Consider the following 7,983-nt stretch of genomic DNA (forward strand, 5'->3'; position numbering starts at 1 on the left):
TAAATACTAGAGCATTCGCCAAGGTACAGGATAGTTCTAGAAAATAGGTGGCGCCACACCAGTCACGTGACCTCGATGACGCAACATTACTACTTTAATTAGATATAGTTGCCATAGATACAACCTCCGTTAGGATGTACATGTTTCTAATCCGTCAAGTGATTTCTCGTCACTTTTCTTGGTAGTCCCTTCACAATTTTTTCCATGAGAATATCCTCACTATATCTTCCCACTGTGATAGGATATTCCTTGTCATGTAAGTTATGCAAATCACATACATAAGCGGCAAAGCTCTTTGAGAGACCTCTCTCTTTAGTCTTGAACTCACCCCAATGGATAGCTCTGTTCTCAGTTAAATGGGAACATCAATATATATATATATATTAACATACTCTAATTTACTTCATATATTATATATGTCAGCAGTTTTCAAACTATAGCTTAGGGAGGCGCCAACTGCATGTCAGTTTTTAAGGGTTTGATAATTTTTAAAAATGTTAGAAAAAATAATCTAAATTAAAAAAGAGAGAGAGAGAGAAAAATATCGCAAATAACTTTTATTTTTGCCAAGCGGCATGCCATAGCAACTGTATCACCTCAAATCGTAAACTGTGATGAACGTACAACTGACTAAGATATCGATTGTTACAAAATGAAATTACCGCGAGGTAATTATTTGATGGCTCTCCAACTCTCTAAACAACAGGAAAGCTAGAATTAATGTGTCGACCACCTTCTGGAAGTATTTTACCATGGAAGCAGGTGTCCCAGGAGGGATAGTTAACCATATTCTATTCATCATGTATGTGGATGAAATGCCACTGTCTGATCCAAATTTCTGCTTCTGCTCCCAGTTTGCTGATGATGTGGTTATCTGGAAGAGCTTCTTCACTCCAAGTATAGCAGCGACAAATATATAACCACGGTTAAATGAAATCGAAAACTACTGTAACAAATGGAGAAAAGATAAACGCCCCTAAAATACAAATCATATTATTCACAAAATCAAAAAAGAAAAGCAAACATCCCCCACAATTATACCTTTACGGAATTCTTTTCCAGGTAGCCATATCAGTCAACATTCCTAGGTCTAACCTACAACTCTAAATTAAATTGGACTAAACATATAAAAAATTAGAAATTATATCTGGCAAAGAGCGAATTACGTACGACGTCTGACTGGCAACAATAAAGGCGCAACGATAAAAAACATACTCAAAATATATAAGACCTACATAAGCCCAGTGGCAGCGTATGCATGCCCAGCATGGTTAAATGTAACCAAATCACACGTAAACAAGTTGCAAACAATACAAAATTCAATAATTACTAAAGCATACAGAGTTCCTAGATGCACAAACACAACATTCTTACATAATTATGCAACATCCCCATGTTGTTACAGGTCAATAGATTAATTTCGCAAAAATCTTACCAAAAATGAATCATTACAAAAGCTGAAAAACTTTATCATACACGATGATAATGGACCTAAGTACCTCTCACCACTAAATCTAGTAAACTCCTTACGTAATCTATGGCCACCTACTACTGGGCAAACTGGTAGCTAAATATAATGTTAATTTAATTTTGAAATGTTTATTTATGTGAAAACAGGATTAGTGCTATATGTTTTCAATTGATATTTATGGAACTGTTTATGTGAACAAAACTTTATGATTAACAATGAACAAAAAAAAAGTTTATATCAGAAAAATCGATGTTATACGTTCATGAATAAGGCCTGAAAAGGGTCACTCGCGTGTGCGAAGGAACTAATGTCATGACCATACAGTGATTCCGTGATGTAAGAATGAGTTTGCCTAGCTACCATGCCGTATTCTACTGAAGAATTAGTGTGGACTTCATCCAACACTCAAAAACCAAATCACTAGTCAAGGAGGGGGGTAGAGGTCCAGGTGTACCTGATCCTCCCAAGTCACATGATCAAACAACGATCAAATGAAATATTCATACTATTGTTTTTTTCTTATTATCTTAGGGATGTTGCGTCAGCGAGGTCACGTGACTAGTGTCACGCCACCTGCTTTCTAGAACTATCCTGTTCCTTCGGGAGTGCTCTAGCATTTGCTAGATTGGGGGTGGGCTGGTATATATAAGATGGTCACGGCGTGACGTGACAAAATGTGTGTAGGTAGTGAGTAATTGAACTGCAGTCAGAAAGTATTGTTGAAGTTCGTTGTTATAGCGTTTGTTATAGAGCGACTGTTGAAAATAAGTGTATCGGTAAAGTTATATTCGGAAAGAATAAACAAGTTTTATTAAGAAAGGACTTGTGTCGCTAAAGTTTCGTGGGAACGAAGTTATGGAAAATCAACTAACGAACGGAGACGTAACAGGGATATTCAATATGACAAAGTTAGAGAATCACTGAATTCTATGTATATTTTGCAACATATCCCTGAGAACGCCATGAAAGAACGAAATGGTATGAATATCAAAATTTGCTTATTTTAGTAAAAAATTAAAGAAGCAATTGTAATAAACAAAAATTTTTTGATAGAGGGAGTTGGACGATGAGAGATTTAATCACAAGCAACACAATGAGATATCTGTGCTCTGTCCACCATGGTTATCGAAACACGGTTTCTACCATGGTAAGACATAGCGCTGTGTCTCTGGGGGCAGGATGATGAGAGAGAAATGATTACCCAAACGATAATTTAATATCAGTGCTCGTCACTTGGGCTGGCTTTTAAACAAAAGGCTTTTTGGGAAGTAACTTGTGAAAGGCAAAAAATTATACTGATAGATCTGTAATGTCATTTTTACACGCCTCTGATTTTGAATATGAAATAGCCAAATTAAAAGGAATGTGGAGAAAAAAGCATCTGCCATTTACTTTATTTTTGTCACAAATATTATTGTAATTATATAATTCTTAAAATGAAATTTATTCGATGTGATTTAGAGTAACTGTTTAAGTTATTTTTGCAACTAGCGTAAAGCCCGTCAAAAACGACGAGGCAAGTACTTCCAGCCCCATCCCTAACCTTAAGTTTCATAGCTAACTGAAATAAACAAATTTTGCGAAATCAAGCTTGACCAACAAAGAGGCAGAAAAGTGCAGTCGAGGCAGTCATACATGGGTAAATTCCTTTGTGATCCAATCAGAATTAAGATCATTAATATAACGAATTCGCCCCTCGAGGTGGATTCCTGCGTGGTGAGCGGACCTCCCAGGGAAGGTTTTATATTTTCAGTTTATCTTCTCTGAGATCTGAACACCCACCCACGTGTTGCTGTGCGTGGCGACCCGTGAAGAGGAGGATAGGATCCTGGTGATTGAGTGGTGTCTGAGGCACTGCAACACACCACTTTGGCCGTGCATTCCTGTAAACGGGTGTCCCGCATGGTCAGTCGGCTGGGCCTGTTGGGTTAGGGTCAACTGAGTACCAATGTTGGGCATTCTCAACGGGTGTTGTGAACATTTTGTCTGATGCTGGTGTTTGGGTATTGTGCTCACGAAGCCCTGGTGTTGCTGCAGTGTCCTTGTAGTGCGTCCCCTCGTAGGACCCCCATGGAGGGTGGGGTTAGTGGGCAATGAATCTTTCTCATTTTATTATGGTTCCCCAATCCTTGAAAAAATTAAATTATAAAAAAAAGTTAATTGAAAAGCGACCACGTTTAGAAGACTCTGATCTCCAATCCCCACCTCCTGCTGTTTCTATACCTCGTTTTCTCAGGGTCTTTCTAGCTCTCCAAAGTCAGTGAAGAAGCTCCATTCTGGAGACATCTTGGTGGAAACATCTACTCCTAAACACAACAAACTCCTCCTGAATTCGAAGGCCATTGGGGATATACCTATTGAGGTTACTCCGAGTGCTACTTTAAATTCTTCACGACGAGTCATCATTGAGAGGGATTTATGAAACATCTCCAAGTCAGAAATTCTTGCTGGTTTCTCTAGCCAAGGAGTTTCTGTAGTGAGAATTATCTCCACTCGTAAAGAAGGAATTATGCTGCCTACTAATATTCTGATTTTGATGTTTACACTTCCACGGCAACCTGCCTCTGTCAAGGCAGGTTATCTTAATTGTAAGGTATGGTCATATATTCCTAACCCTATCAGATGTTTCCAATGTCAAACTGATTCAGTCAGTCGAAGGCATTTTGTCATGATTCTGTGACGTGTACTCATCGTGGTGGCAAAGACCATGATACCTTCGAGTATCAACTGGACCCTCACTGCGTCAAATGTGATGGTTCCCTTCTCTCTTATTTTCGTTCTTGTCTTAAGTGGGTGGAGGAGAAAGAGGAACAATGCTTAAAAACTCTCAATATCATTTCTTATCCTGAGGCTCGGAAGTTATTGTCCCCTACTCCATCTCGGACATATACTGCTGCACTATGCTCCACTGCTACAGTGGGAGTGCAGGTGGATCTTTCCGTGCCAACTTTCTCACCCTATGTAAAGAGTCTCTTGCCGTCTGTGGATAAAATAGTTGACAAATCAATGTCTACTCCTATCTCTGTCCCCACTGTTGCATCCAGTGACTGCTTGGGTCCATCTCCTTCAGCTCCGAGTTGCCGGATGATTATTTGTTCACGCCCTCAGTCCCTGGAATCAGTTTCTACAGACAGGGATATTCCCAATCGACCCAGGGCAGGTTCCATGGAGGTCGACAGACCTCCTTCTACAAGGGAAAAAGGCATGGTTGCCCAAAGGATGGTTCTCTGCCCAGTTCTCCTCCACCTAAATAAAAATGGCCACCTTGATATAGTGTAACTGTCGAGGTTTCCGTTATAATCTGGAGAACATTAATGCTGTTATTGATTCCTATCATCCCGTGTGTCAGTACTTACAGATAACATTCCTAAAACCTGCTGATACTGTCATCTTTCAGCTTTTTCTTTGTACCAGAATGACAGGTTGTGTGATGGTTGAGTTCATGGAGAGGTGGCACTGCTAGTTGACCAGCATGTGCCCACCTTGTCTGTACCACTCGATATACCCTTGGAGGCTGTAGCCATCCATATCTCCTTGAGTCATACCATCAGTGTTTGTTCTCTTTACCTGTCTTCTGGAGAGACTTATGATCAATCAAATTCTCGTAGAACATATGCTGTCTCCTATTTTCATCTTGGGAGACTTTAATGTACACATTCCCCTTTGGAGTGGTGCTGATATTGATGGAAGGGGTCATTCTGTGGAGTCTATTTTGTTGGATCACAAGCTGTCTCGCTTCGCTGCTGGTTCTTTTACTTATCTTCATGCACCTAGTCAGTCTTTTACTGCTATTAATCTGTCTATCTGTTCCCCTTCACTTTTCTCTCATTTTTCTTGGAGGGTTAACAGTAACCCACGGGGCAGTGATCATTTTCCCATCGTTTTGAAGGAGGTTGGTTGTGGTCGATACCACCCTACCCGAATGCCACGGCGGAAGTTGGACCATGCTGACTGGTTCATCTTCACCACTCTCTTGGAACTCGATCCTGCTATCGTTAGTCTTCCATTTATTAAAGACTGCATGGTGGCAGTAACTGATTGCATCATTCAACAACTTGTTCGTTCTATACCCAAAACCTCGATATGTTTCCAATAGTATCTTCGTCCATGGTGGTCTCCCACCTGTCAGCAGGCACATAAGACTCAGAAACGGGTCTGGGTTATCTTTTGCAGGTATCCCACTCTTTTCAACTGTATTGCTTTCAAACAAGCCCATGCTCAGCAGGTCAGATGTCAATGCCAGAAGGAATCTTGGATTAAGTTCACTATAAGCATCTCTTCTACCACCATTTCCAAAGTCATCAGGGACAAGATTCAGAAGGTCGATGGGAACTATGTTTTTCATCCTCTTTCCATCTTGCTCTCCAATGGCCAGGAAGTTGCTATCATACAGAACATTGCCGATACTCTCAGGAAGTACTTTTCTTATCATTCCAGCGAGTCTAAAATCAAGTCTCAGGCAGAGTGATCGCCTCTTTCCTTTTGGGTTATTCATATCTATGATTATAATCACCCCTTCACACTGGTCTGGCAGTACATCGGTCAGACCCGGTGAAATTCACTATGAGATGCTGTGCCATCTTTCTCTTCTGCTTCTCTTGCTCTTCTTCTGGTTGTTTTTAACTAGACCTGGCAGGAGAACGTTTTCCCTGATGCTTGGTGCAAGGCTATTGTCCTACCTTTTTCTAAGCCTGGGAAGGATCCCAAGAATCCTTCTAATTATCAATCAATTGCGTTGACTAGCTGTCAGTGTAAGGTCTTGGAGAGGATGGTTAATTCAGGTTTTGTTTGGTTCGTTTAATCAAACAACCTCCTCTCACCCACACAATGTGGGTTCCGTTGACAGTGCTCCACCATTGACCACCTGATTCAACTTAAAACCTCAATCAGAGAAGCCTCCCTCAAGAGAGAACATCTTGAGGTTTGAGAATGACAATAATATACAATCTACCTTGTTTCACAAAACCAATATGAAAACCTCTCTTCCTTAACTTCAACTCCCATCATCCCAAAGCTTCCAAGAAATGTGCAATTATTGGAGAATTAAACAGAATCGATCGCAACTGTAGTGAAAAAACAATACACACTCTGAACTAAAATCACTTCTTCTGAACAACGAATATCCACCTTTTTACATCAAACAAATTTTCAAGAACTATGACGTGCAAAAATCAGCATCACATTTCCAACATGAGAAAGCACAGATAAACAAGGAGGAAAAAAAGCGATTTTCCAAAGATAAGACAAAAATGGTTATTTTCATACCACTTCTAACTGATGAAGTTATCTCCAAGAAAATAAAAACTATAGTCAGAAAAACTGAACTGCCGATTAAAGTTATAGAACAGCCAAGTCCAACCCTAAAAAGGCAACTTTCAAAATCTCAGTACACTGCCCTAGAATGTAATAAAGTCAACTGTCTTGCAAAAACGTCTTTGCAATCTAAAGATGAGTGTCTTGTCTCTAATGTTGTTTACCAGGTTACATGTAATATCTGCTATCATATGTACATAGGGAAAAAAATGGAAGAACTCTACATACAAGGATAGGAGAACATATTGATGCTCCTTATAAACAACATCAGGAAAGAAGCGTAGTTGCAGATCATGGACAAGTAACACCTGACTTGAAACCGCCATTTTCCATACAAATCCTCATCACAGCCATCAAGTACACTGACATAAAATTCAAAGAAGCTCTTTTCCTCAAACAACTACGGACCACAAATGAACAGAAACAAAGGATGGTGCCTATAATTTTAATTATTTTATTTTTATCCTATCTTTTTGTTATTTCACTCGGTAACCTTGATAGAACTATTGTTTAGAAGAGTTTATTATTTCAACAATACTTTTCTTTCAACAATAAGCTTTACTATTTGTTAAAAGCACGCTGTACAAATGCACTTTTAGATTCGAATAGAAGTTATTATTTAAACCACTTGAAGTTTTGTACAGTCAGTTTTGGTTTGTGTTTTAGTTAACTTTCCTAAAGAAGCTGTAAAGCGAAACGTTGAGTGTATAATTAAATAAAAACAACATTTTGGTATTATAAGGTCGTTTATTTGTAGTATTAATATGTCTTCTATACACCAATATGCACTACAGAAATTAAATAATGAGAAAATAGCTTAATTCAGAAACGATTTAAGTTTAAAACTTTATCGATATTTTTACTTTCATGATAAATTTTATGCACTTGGCTCTAGACTAGGTGATCTACACTACCTCCTTACTCTAGGCTTATTATACCAACACTCACTACATTTATAAGGTATCACGCCCCACCCCCTCACTGTCCCCTTGCACTCCCGTCACTAAAATAGTAATGTTCAGACAGTAATCCAACTATTCTATCTGAATAAATGTATTTTGGCTTTTATGACTCCTATTTCGAGAAATCAAGCGCGGCGTGACGTGACACACGCTGGATTTTATATAGTGTTAAGTCTCTGGTCGTTTGTTAATTTCCGATATAAATTCTTCCCGAGGAACTTCAGCGATACAAGTCCT

General features: G+C 39.1%; 1 protein-coding gene across 2 annotated transcripts in view; it reads left to right on the top strand.

Moving 5' to 3' along the window:
* The window catches only part of LOC106464260 (G2/mitotic-specific cyclin-B3-like), an 84,455-nt gene that overhangs the window by 49,435 nt on the left and 27,037 nt on the right, over positions 1–7,983 (top strand). Inside the window, exon 1 of one of the 2 annotated variants that reach the window (XM_022392269.1) lies at positions 7,199–7,217. The exons of the other annotated variant lie outside the window; for it this stretch is intronic. The gene's annotated coding sequence lies outside the window, so the exon portion shown is untranslated. Of the gene's footprint in view, positions 1–7,198; positions 7,218–7,983 lie in introns of those variants that run through there. 2 annotated transcript variants of the gene reach the window in all.

The sequence above is a fragment of the Limulus polyphemus genome, unplaced genomic scaffold (assembly GCF_000517525.1).
Source record: "Limulus polyphemus unplaced genomic scaffold, Limulus_polyphemus-2.1.2 Scaffold58, whole genome shotgun sequence".
In the NCBI taxonomy this organism is placed as follows: Eukaryota; Metazoa; Arthropoda; class Merostomata; order Xiphosura; family Limulidae; genus Limulus; species Limulus polyphemus.